Below are 9,728 nucleotides of genomic sequence, written 5' to 3'. Positions count from 1 at the left end.
TCGGATGATATACTACAAGAGGGGGGTGAATTGTAGTATGTTCCTAGTGCCTACTTTTCACGGAATATAAAACTTATTGCTGTTAGGAACTTAGACAATGCAAAGCAGATTTTACGAGGAAACCATCCAGGGCCCAACTGGAAGTAAAACCTCGACCCTGCCTTAGGGATTTCAAACACACTTCACTATAATAGGGCAAACACCAAGTTACAACCTATTAGACACGGACCTTTATTTCACAAGTTCCTCACTGGACTTGCTACTTGATAGGACCCTATCCTACCCAATCTAAGCACCACACTTAGATTCACTTGTACCACCAAAGTACTACACGTACTGCCAAAGTACTAAATACTTGTACCACCTAAGTACAAGACTCACAGCTTCACCTAGAAGCTTACACATTGCACTCTTACAATTATAACGAGAATCCTCACGAACTCTCACACCCCAATACATAAAACACTCAAAACCCTTTTTCCCAATTACAAGATCTCAAAGAATAACTCTAAATACATACCAATGAATAAAGAGATAAAACTAATATGCTGGACACTCGAGATCTGTGTGAAACTTACTGGACGAACTGTAACTGGAACGTGACTGGAACTTTGACCTGGAGGTTTGACTTAGCTTCGTGGTGAAGGATGAAACCATTAAGCACGACCACTAAGCTTCATCAGCCTCGACTTTGAATGAATACATATGAGCATATTTATAGTACACCCAAATTATTCTTTTCGTAAAAGATAAGTTTTATTAAAAGATAGAAATAAAAGATATTTTCCAAAAATAAGTTTTCCAAAAATATATCTTTTGTTAAGAATATATTCTATCAATAATAATAAGATATATTTACCATAAAATCAGATTTTATCTAAATCTTATATTTTTCAAATATACTAATATATCTTTTAACACAAGATATACTTACCATATCTTTTTAACAAAAGATATACTTGCCATATCTTTTTATAAAAGATATACTTACCATATCTTTTTACAAAAGATATAATTACCATATCTTTTAACAAAAGATGTACTTGCCATAAAATTAGATTTTATTTAAAACTTATTTTACTGAAAATATTTTCCAAAAATAACTTATCTTTTTCCAAAAGGGATTTATTAGAAAATAAATATTTTTATTCTGTAAAACCAAATCCCTAAAAGATATGCACGTATTAGGTAAATATTTATATCATTAAATTCGACCTGCGACCTTTAACGACGTGCAGACCTAAGTTCCGATTAGGTTTCGGAACTCTGACAGTCTCTGAGTTCCTGACAAGTCAGTAACTCTAATTTCATTGACTATCATGAGTTCACCTTGGTTCTTTAGACTTGTTCTAGACTGACTTTTATGTCCAACATACTTACATGAATCCTAGAGCGATATGCTTCGATTTCTCCGTCTTCATGTTGTTTCTTTGAAACTCTTGTTCTGGAATCTTGTAGTATTGAGTATTTTAGATCTCGGGGCAAGTTCTTGTTAGGGAACTTAGATAGTTCTTGTTAGAGAACTAAGTTCCTGTTAGGGAACTCTTCATGTACCTGTTAGGGAACATGGAACTCTTCATGTACCTGTTAGGGAACATGCTCCGGCTTTCGTGGGAAAGCTTGCCGAAAGTTCCTTCTGGATCTTGTTAGAGAATACCTTTAGGTTCCTTCGTGGTTTGGTTCTCATGGGAGAACCTGCTTTAGGTTCATTCATTCTCTCTTGTTCCTCTTGAAGTCTTCTATGTTCCAACCCATTGACTTCACCTAAGTCAGTTCCTGTCTTCACATAAACACTTAAGAGAAACATTAGATTGAAGTTTGTTTGTCATAAACAAACTTCAAGTGAGAGAACTAATTAAACTTAAAGCTTATGTAAATACTCCTACACATATACAACTCATGTATGCATAGTGTACTTACCTTATGAAGCTAACATATGCAAACACCTATTTACATAGTTACCTTCATGGTTCTTTAGCCATCATCATGTTTATCAACCATAACACTCATCATTGTTCTTGTTTCTCTATTGCTTATCATATATTGCTTAGGTTCCTTATATATATATATATATATATATATATATATATATATATATATATATATATATATATATATATATATATATATATATATGTGTGTGTGTGTGTGTGTGTGTGTGTGTGTGTGTGTGTGTGTGTGTGTGTGTGTGTGTGTGTGTGTGTGTGTGTGACTGCTCAGGTTCCTTGTATCCTGTTCCAAGTATAACTTGTTCTTTCTATGCACAACTTAACAAACACATTAGATAGATAATCATCATTAGTTTACAATCATCAAAACCTAATTACTCAACAATTTCCCCCTTTTTGATGATGACAAACTAATGATGCTTATCACACATTAAAGGATAAATCGTTGTACATTTATTCCCCCTTAGTTATTCAAGGAAATAACATTTAGAACAAGTTAGGAACATACACAGGAACTTCACATAGTTAGAAACTTAGCAATACACATCCTTATCAATATATATATACTTTCAAAGATCATGTTGTAAGAACTTTAGACTTAACTACTACATACCATAAGCATCATACATATTCTTCCCCCTTTTGTCTTTATCAAAAAGGGTATTGTTCCACAAGTTTTTTTTCCGTAAATTACACACACATAAAGTCATATGTCACACCTACCACCATATATAATGGTTAAACACTTGTTGTTCCTAAAAGCCTCAAGGTACTCACTTTTCAAACTGGATACTATTTCCACATTAATTTCTAACTCACAATCCAAAGGCCCAACTTCAAAACCCTTAATTGAACTTGACAAATAAGAAGTTAAAAATCAAGTAAAGATCAAAGCTAAAAATTTAGAAATGGATTGTATGAATAGGCAAATGAAAGCGCAAGTTCAAAGGATATATAAAGAAGCATATGGAACAAAATAAGTTAAGGGAACATGAAGTGGAATTTGTGCTCTTTATTTAGACCCTTTGAGATGATAAGGTTAACCACATTTGTTCTTCATTTCATACTCTTGAACCTCCTACTAAACACAACACGTATTCATCTTGCTAATTGATAACCAAGTTCCCTTACTTCAACTACCAACTTCTTTGAGAAACATTCTGCTTACTGGAACTTAAACAGATTTCAGCTTCATAGTCAAGTTCCTTCAACGTTTAATGTTGCTCCTTCACTAGCTAGCTTACCAAGTATACGAGTACACGACATCAACATAGTCAATATTCTTCATATTTAGATATCTAGGAAATTAAATATTGGATCACCCTTATTCTTTTTTTTTTTTTTTTTTTTAACATAGTGTGTCATTACAAAGATTTTGCATGCTTTCCTAGAATAACACATTTTAAATCAATGAATAAAATACTTACTCATACACTTGATTTCCACAACCAAATATGAACCAATTTGATTTCTTGGTTCCTACCTTATTCCCCCTGAGTTCCTTACCATTCTTCTTCCTTTTCAAGTGCTTACTTCTTTTCTTTTTCTTCAACTTCCCCCTCAACATGTAATCACTTTCTTCACGTTTCATTGAACCATAAAAAGATGATGAACAAACTTAGAGCACATGGGAATTAAGAATAAGAAGTATGGCTATATGAAAAGATAAGGAAATAGGGTCAATAGAATTCCGAATATATGAAAATATGAAATAAGTATAGCGCAACACGGACACACAACTAAAAGTTGTTGAATAATGTTGAATTCGAAGAAATATGGTGTGGATGCTTGAAAGTTGGCTAATAGATAGGTTAGTTCCCTCTGAAATTTAAACGGGTGAGATACAAACGGTCTGGGAACTTACCTGTCTTGTTCCATCAAAGTTTCTTCCATTGTTCCTTTGGCAACTTAGGAACTTCGTGTTTGACAGCACCCATAGTTCTATTATGAGACCTCTAATACTCTTAGGCAAGTGAGTATGTCTTTTACAGCACAAGAACTAAGTGTGACACATAAACAATAAGCGTACATTCTTTACTTCAAGTTTAACATGCATAAGAACCCCAACTTGACATAACTTAAGGGAAAAATACTTTATACTCATGTTATGTTTCATCAAGTCTTGTTCCATTAAGCAATATACAAGAATATGACAAGTTAAGACAGAACCATAAGTTAATCAATTCATAAATTCACATATTGCATTCATACCAAAAATATATCAATTCAATTCATCTAATGTCGTCATGTGATGAACAGGAACTTATATCTCATGTAGTCTTAAATCAGTAAAAATATGACTTTTAAAACTTTTGGTTGATATGATGGCTTACCTTGGAGTTCTTGAAGTGGTTGTTTTGTTCCTTGATGATCTCAAATCTAATATGAACTTCCACTTCTAACTTAAGTTCCATTGTCAATGGTTAATGCTTACAAATATATTTTCTCATTATAGAATCATCAAAAACCAATGCACAATGGCTCGTTAGTTGTACCAAAAATATAATCAATGTAAATAAGTATAACTAATACCTTAGTCCATCTTGAAAACAAAAATTGACAATTTTAAAGCTCAATTTTCAAGAAGGAACTTGGATAACAATCTATCCTAGAGTATGTTCCACATAGACATCTATAACAGAAAGTTATACAAAAGACATCCATGACATCCATGTGGTACAACTCTAATCCCATATAAACGGCAAGATAAAATAATATTCAATTACCTTCAAGTCTAGCTATACGAGCAACAAGTTCCTGAAAAACAATACATACCTTTGTATTGGTTGTTTCCTATAAGAACCAACATGGCCTTGTTCCAATCACGTGCCTTACTCAACAAGCTTTTTCCAGAACACCCTTTTTAATCTCCAACCCTTTTTAGGTGTTCTAGAATAGGTTCAGGATGTAACAAACACCTTCTTCCTTTTAAGCTCATTGAGTTCTTGTTACACATCTAACCTTCAAGCTCCATCCTCAAATGCTTCAATATCTTGAGGCTCGGTCTTAGTTACATATGCATATAAGACACTGTAGCTCCATAGTTTGTTGAGATTTTGCTGGTCAGAACAAATATTATCTCAGTTCTGAAACTTCGTCGGAACTTGATTTCTTGTATTGAGTTCATTGAAATTTGTTGCATGAGTTGGAACTTAACATCTAAAAGTTCCTCAACATGTGTAGCTAGCCCTTGCTGTTATCCTTAGTGACATATTTCTTTATTAGGAACTCAGTTAGTTCTACAAGAATTTGTGAGTTCATCTTTTATAACCTGCTTGATGAGAACAAACCTGTTAGTCTCAAAATATGTTCACTTTTTGCACATCAGACATGATAGTGTAAACTCTTTTTGTTTTACTGATCTAGGCGTTTATGGGTAATCGCCTTGCTTCTATCATCAAACATCCCTAAGTGGAACATAGGGTGTCTTGTTAATCAAAGATCTATTGCTTCAGTGTTGATGATGTAGTAAGAGATATTGAAAACTATTCCAAAGAACCTGCAAAGACCATTAGCATATAACTTTGTTCTCTTCATGTCTTTCATGATTCAAAGTTGGAAACTTGTTGTCAATCTTGTGTTCCTACTACAAACATCAAACATGACTGGAACTAGGTTCCATTGTTAGATCCATAACTTCATAAATAATGAACATTTAGCAACAAACCCTGTGATAGAAAAGACTTTCAACAAACAGTTCATCATCTCTTCTATTAAGAAAAGTAACCAAGTGTCCATTTGCGTTCATTACTTATAAACAAGACATATCTTTCAATTAGTCTCTTAATATCACATGATAAACAAATCCATATCACTGAGATCCAACGGATTAGTGTTGCTTACCATCTACCCGAGGTTGAAAGAGAATATAACATGTTTTAATCCTCATGCTTCTCAGTTTTTACCTGTTTGGAACTTACGTATACATATACCTATTATCAAGTTCCTACTAGGTTTATCAAGCATAAAAAGATTAACATGTTTACATTTTGAAGCATAGAATTATTTCGTAAAACATCTAGAGTTCCAGGCATTTAAAACACCAAAATGTGCATAAAAAACTCGGCAAGAAAAATGTTCACAATGGTATAGGAACTTGACTTACTAATCACCTGTTATGCAACAATTTTACCTTATGTATTAGTCTTATAAGTCAAAGCTCTTCCATTGTAGGTTTATAGCAGGAAATATCTTGATTTGACAATCATCATCCCTTTGGAACCTCGCTGTCGAGATACTACGAGTTCCTTCCTACTATGCACCTTCAACTGTTCATGTTCCTATTGATATTAGGTTGGAACATGCCCTTCTGGTCCTATTGACCATTGTATCTTGGGTAGAGGAACGTGTTGGTTTAATCTCAAGTTCTTCAACACCTTGTCAAAGTTCCTCAAATATTCATTCTGAAGATATAACCTGAAAAATCAAAACCCAAGAGAATTCTTTTGTGCTTTCAAAAGGGTAGTAGGTTAGTCAAGAGAGATAGATAAAACCTAAAGCATAAAAGTATTAAAACATAAAGTTCTAGTAAAAATACTCCCTTTTGGATGTCATTCCATAAACGAAATTATGGATCTCCAACACGTAGACAAAGATAATCATCTTAACTCATCATCCTTCATAATAAGAGTCTGTTACAGGAATTTATGCATGGTTCCAAAGAACTTTGAACAATAGGAACTTGACCGGAACTTGCATAAGAAGCTGAACAGGAACTTGTACACTAACTCCTATAGCACCTTGATATAGAAGCTTTGTTATTCCTATATCCTAAATCTATTTTATCAATTCAAGTTCATCAAGTTCCAACTAGTTAAGCACCAAGTTCCTAACGGAACAAACTTTTATGCACCGATTTATCTCAATGGACAAACCTACAAAACAATCATTAACAACCAGCACCAAACTAGAAGAGAAGTTAGTTTGTCATGATATATGTTATAAGCTTCAAAACAACTTCTCTTTTACATCCATTCACTAATAACCTTCATAGAAATGGGGAATTGAATTTTAATAGGAATTTGTGAAGGATCAATATATACCAAAAGCACATAACCAATATTTATAGAGAAATGTATAGGTTACTTACACACTTTTCCATATTGTCGCTTCACCTACTACAAACCTCTTATAAAGGCTCTCTAGTGAGAGGAACTTGCACATAATTCCTTATATACAAACAACCAAAGTATCATCATTATTAATAGGTTGTCTCCACTCACATAGCCTGCAAAATCATTCACCTTTTGGCTTTGGTTACCCAATATATATTGGGTACCTTCTTGTTAGTAATAGTCGTCAATAATCCATAATTAAAACAACTACAATTAAGCCAACTATCTTTACTAACAATAAACATCATGTGTCTACATAATAAATATTCAGAATAATAAAAACACATGATAAGGTCATTCTTTGACAAATATTCAAAATATTCGTTTATTACCTTGCCTAAAGAATTAAGTTTCCATTCAAGGGTAGTCCAGGTTCCAAAAGACCAAATATGCATAATTCTAAACAATAAGTACCTTAAACTATTTCCAGTAAACAGATTCTTTATTAATAAATCAATTTATAAATCTGAAAAAAATGATTTTTAAATATACTCAAATCAGATTTGAGGTTACACAAAATTGATATAAAAACGTTAATAATAAAATCAACAATTTAACTAAAAATACCGCAAGGAACTCGCACACATAATAACATGCATATAACAAAGAATTCAAAGACGAAACACTTACCTCAAAGATGTTGATCTTTGAATTACTTCTACTTGACAAGAAGATTTTGTCTTAATGTGGAGTTGGGAACATTCTCGGGCTGAGTTCCAATTGCTGCATTTCTCGTAGATATACATCCTAGCCTGGAACTTGCTCCTCGGGGTTACCCGGTTTATCTAAAGCATTGGCACTGATACCAATTGTTATTTCGTATGATATACTACAAGAGGGGGGTGAATTGTAGTATGTTCCTAGTGCCTACTTTTCACGGAATATAAAACTTATTGCTGTTAGGACCTTAGACAATGCAAAGCAGATTTTACAAGGAAACCATCCAGGGCCCAACTGGAAGTAAAACCTCGACCCTACCTTAAGGATTTCAAACACACTTCACTATAATAGGGCAAACACCAAGTTACAACCTATTAGACACAGACCTTTATTTCACAAGTTCCTCACTGGACTTGCTACTTGATAGGACCCTATCCTACCCAATCTAAGCACCACACTTAGATTCACTCGTACCACCAAAGTACTACACGTACTGCAAAAGTACTAAATACTTGTACCACCTAAGTACAAGACTCACAGCTTCACCTAGAAGCTTACACATTGCACTCTTACAATTATAACGAGAATCCTCACGAACTCTCACACCCCAATACATAAAACACTCAAAACCCTTTTTCCCAATTACAAGATCTCAAAGAATAACTCTAAATACATACCAATGAATAAAGAGATAAAACTAATATGCTGGACACTCGAGATCTGTCTGGAACTTACTGGACGAACTGTAACTGGAACCTGACTGGAACTTCGACCTGGAGGTTTGACTTAGCTTCGTGGTGAAGGATGAAACCATTAAGCACGACCACTAAGCTTCATCAGCCTCGACTTTGAATGAATACATATGAGCATATTTATAGTACACCCAAATTATTCTTTTCGTAAAAGATAAGTTTTATTAAAAGATAGAAATAAAAGATATTTTCCAAAAATAAGTTTTCCAAAAATATATCTTTTGTTAAGAATATATTCTATCAATAATAATAAGATATATTTACCATAAAATCAGATTTTATCTAAATCTTATATTTTTCAAATATACTAATATATCTTTTAACACAAGATATACTTACCATATCTTTTTAACAAAAGATATACTTGCCATATCTTTTTATAAAAGATATACTTACCATATCTTTTTACAAAAGATATAATTACCATATCTTTTAACAAAAGATGTACTTGCCATAAAATTAGATTTTATTTAAAACTTATTTTACTGAAAATATTTTCCAAAAATAACTTATCTTTTTCCAAAAGGGATTTATTAGAAAATAAATATTTTTATTCTGTAAAACCAAATCCCTAAAAGATATGCACGTATTAGGTAAATATTTATATCATTAAATTCGACCTGCGACCTTTAACGACGTGCAGACCTAAGTTCCGATTAGGTTTCGGAACTCTGACAGTCTCTGAGTTCCTGACAAGTCAGTAACTCTAATTTCATTGACTATCATGAGTTCACCTTGGTTCTTTAGACTTGTTCTAGACTGACTTTTATGTCCAACATACTTACATGAATCCTAGAGCGATATGCTTCGATTTCTCCGTCTTCATGTTGTTTCTTTGAAACTCTTGTTCTGGAATCTTGTAGTATTGAGTATTTTAGATCTCGGGGCAAGTTCCTGTTAGGGAACTTAGATAGTTCTTGTTAGACAACTAAGTTCCTGTTAGGGAACTCTTCATGTACCTGTTAGGGAACATGGAACTCTTCATGTACCTATTAGGGAACATGCTCCGGCTTTCGTGGGAAAGCCTGCCGAAAGTTCCTTCTGGATCTTGTTAGAGAATACCTTCAGGTTCCTTCGTGGTTTGGTTCTCATGGGAGAACCTGCTTTAGGTTCATTCATTCTCTCTTGTTCCTCTTGAAGTCTTCTATGTTCCAACCCATTAACTTCACCTAAGTCAGTTCCTGTCTTCACATAAACACTTAAGAGAAACATTAGATTGAAGTTTGTTTGTCATAAACAAACTTCAAGTGAGA

This window comes from Chenopodium album, chromosome 6, assembly GCF_948465745.1.
Source record: "Chenopodium album chromosome 6, dcCheAlbu1.1, whole genome shotgun sequence".
NCBI classification, from domain to species: domain Eukaryota; kingdom Viridiplantae; phylum Streptophyta; class Magnoliopsida; order Caryophyllales; family Amaranthaceae; genus Chenopodium; species Chenopodium album.
This window is presented reverse-complemented; position numbering follows the sequence as displayed.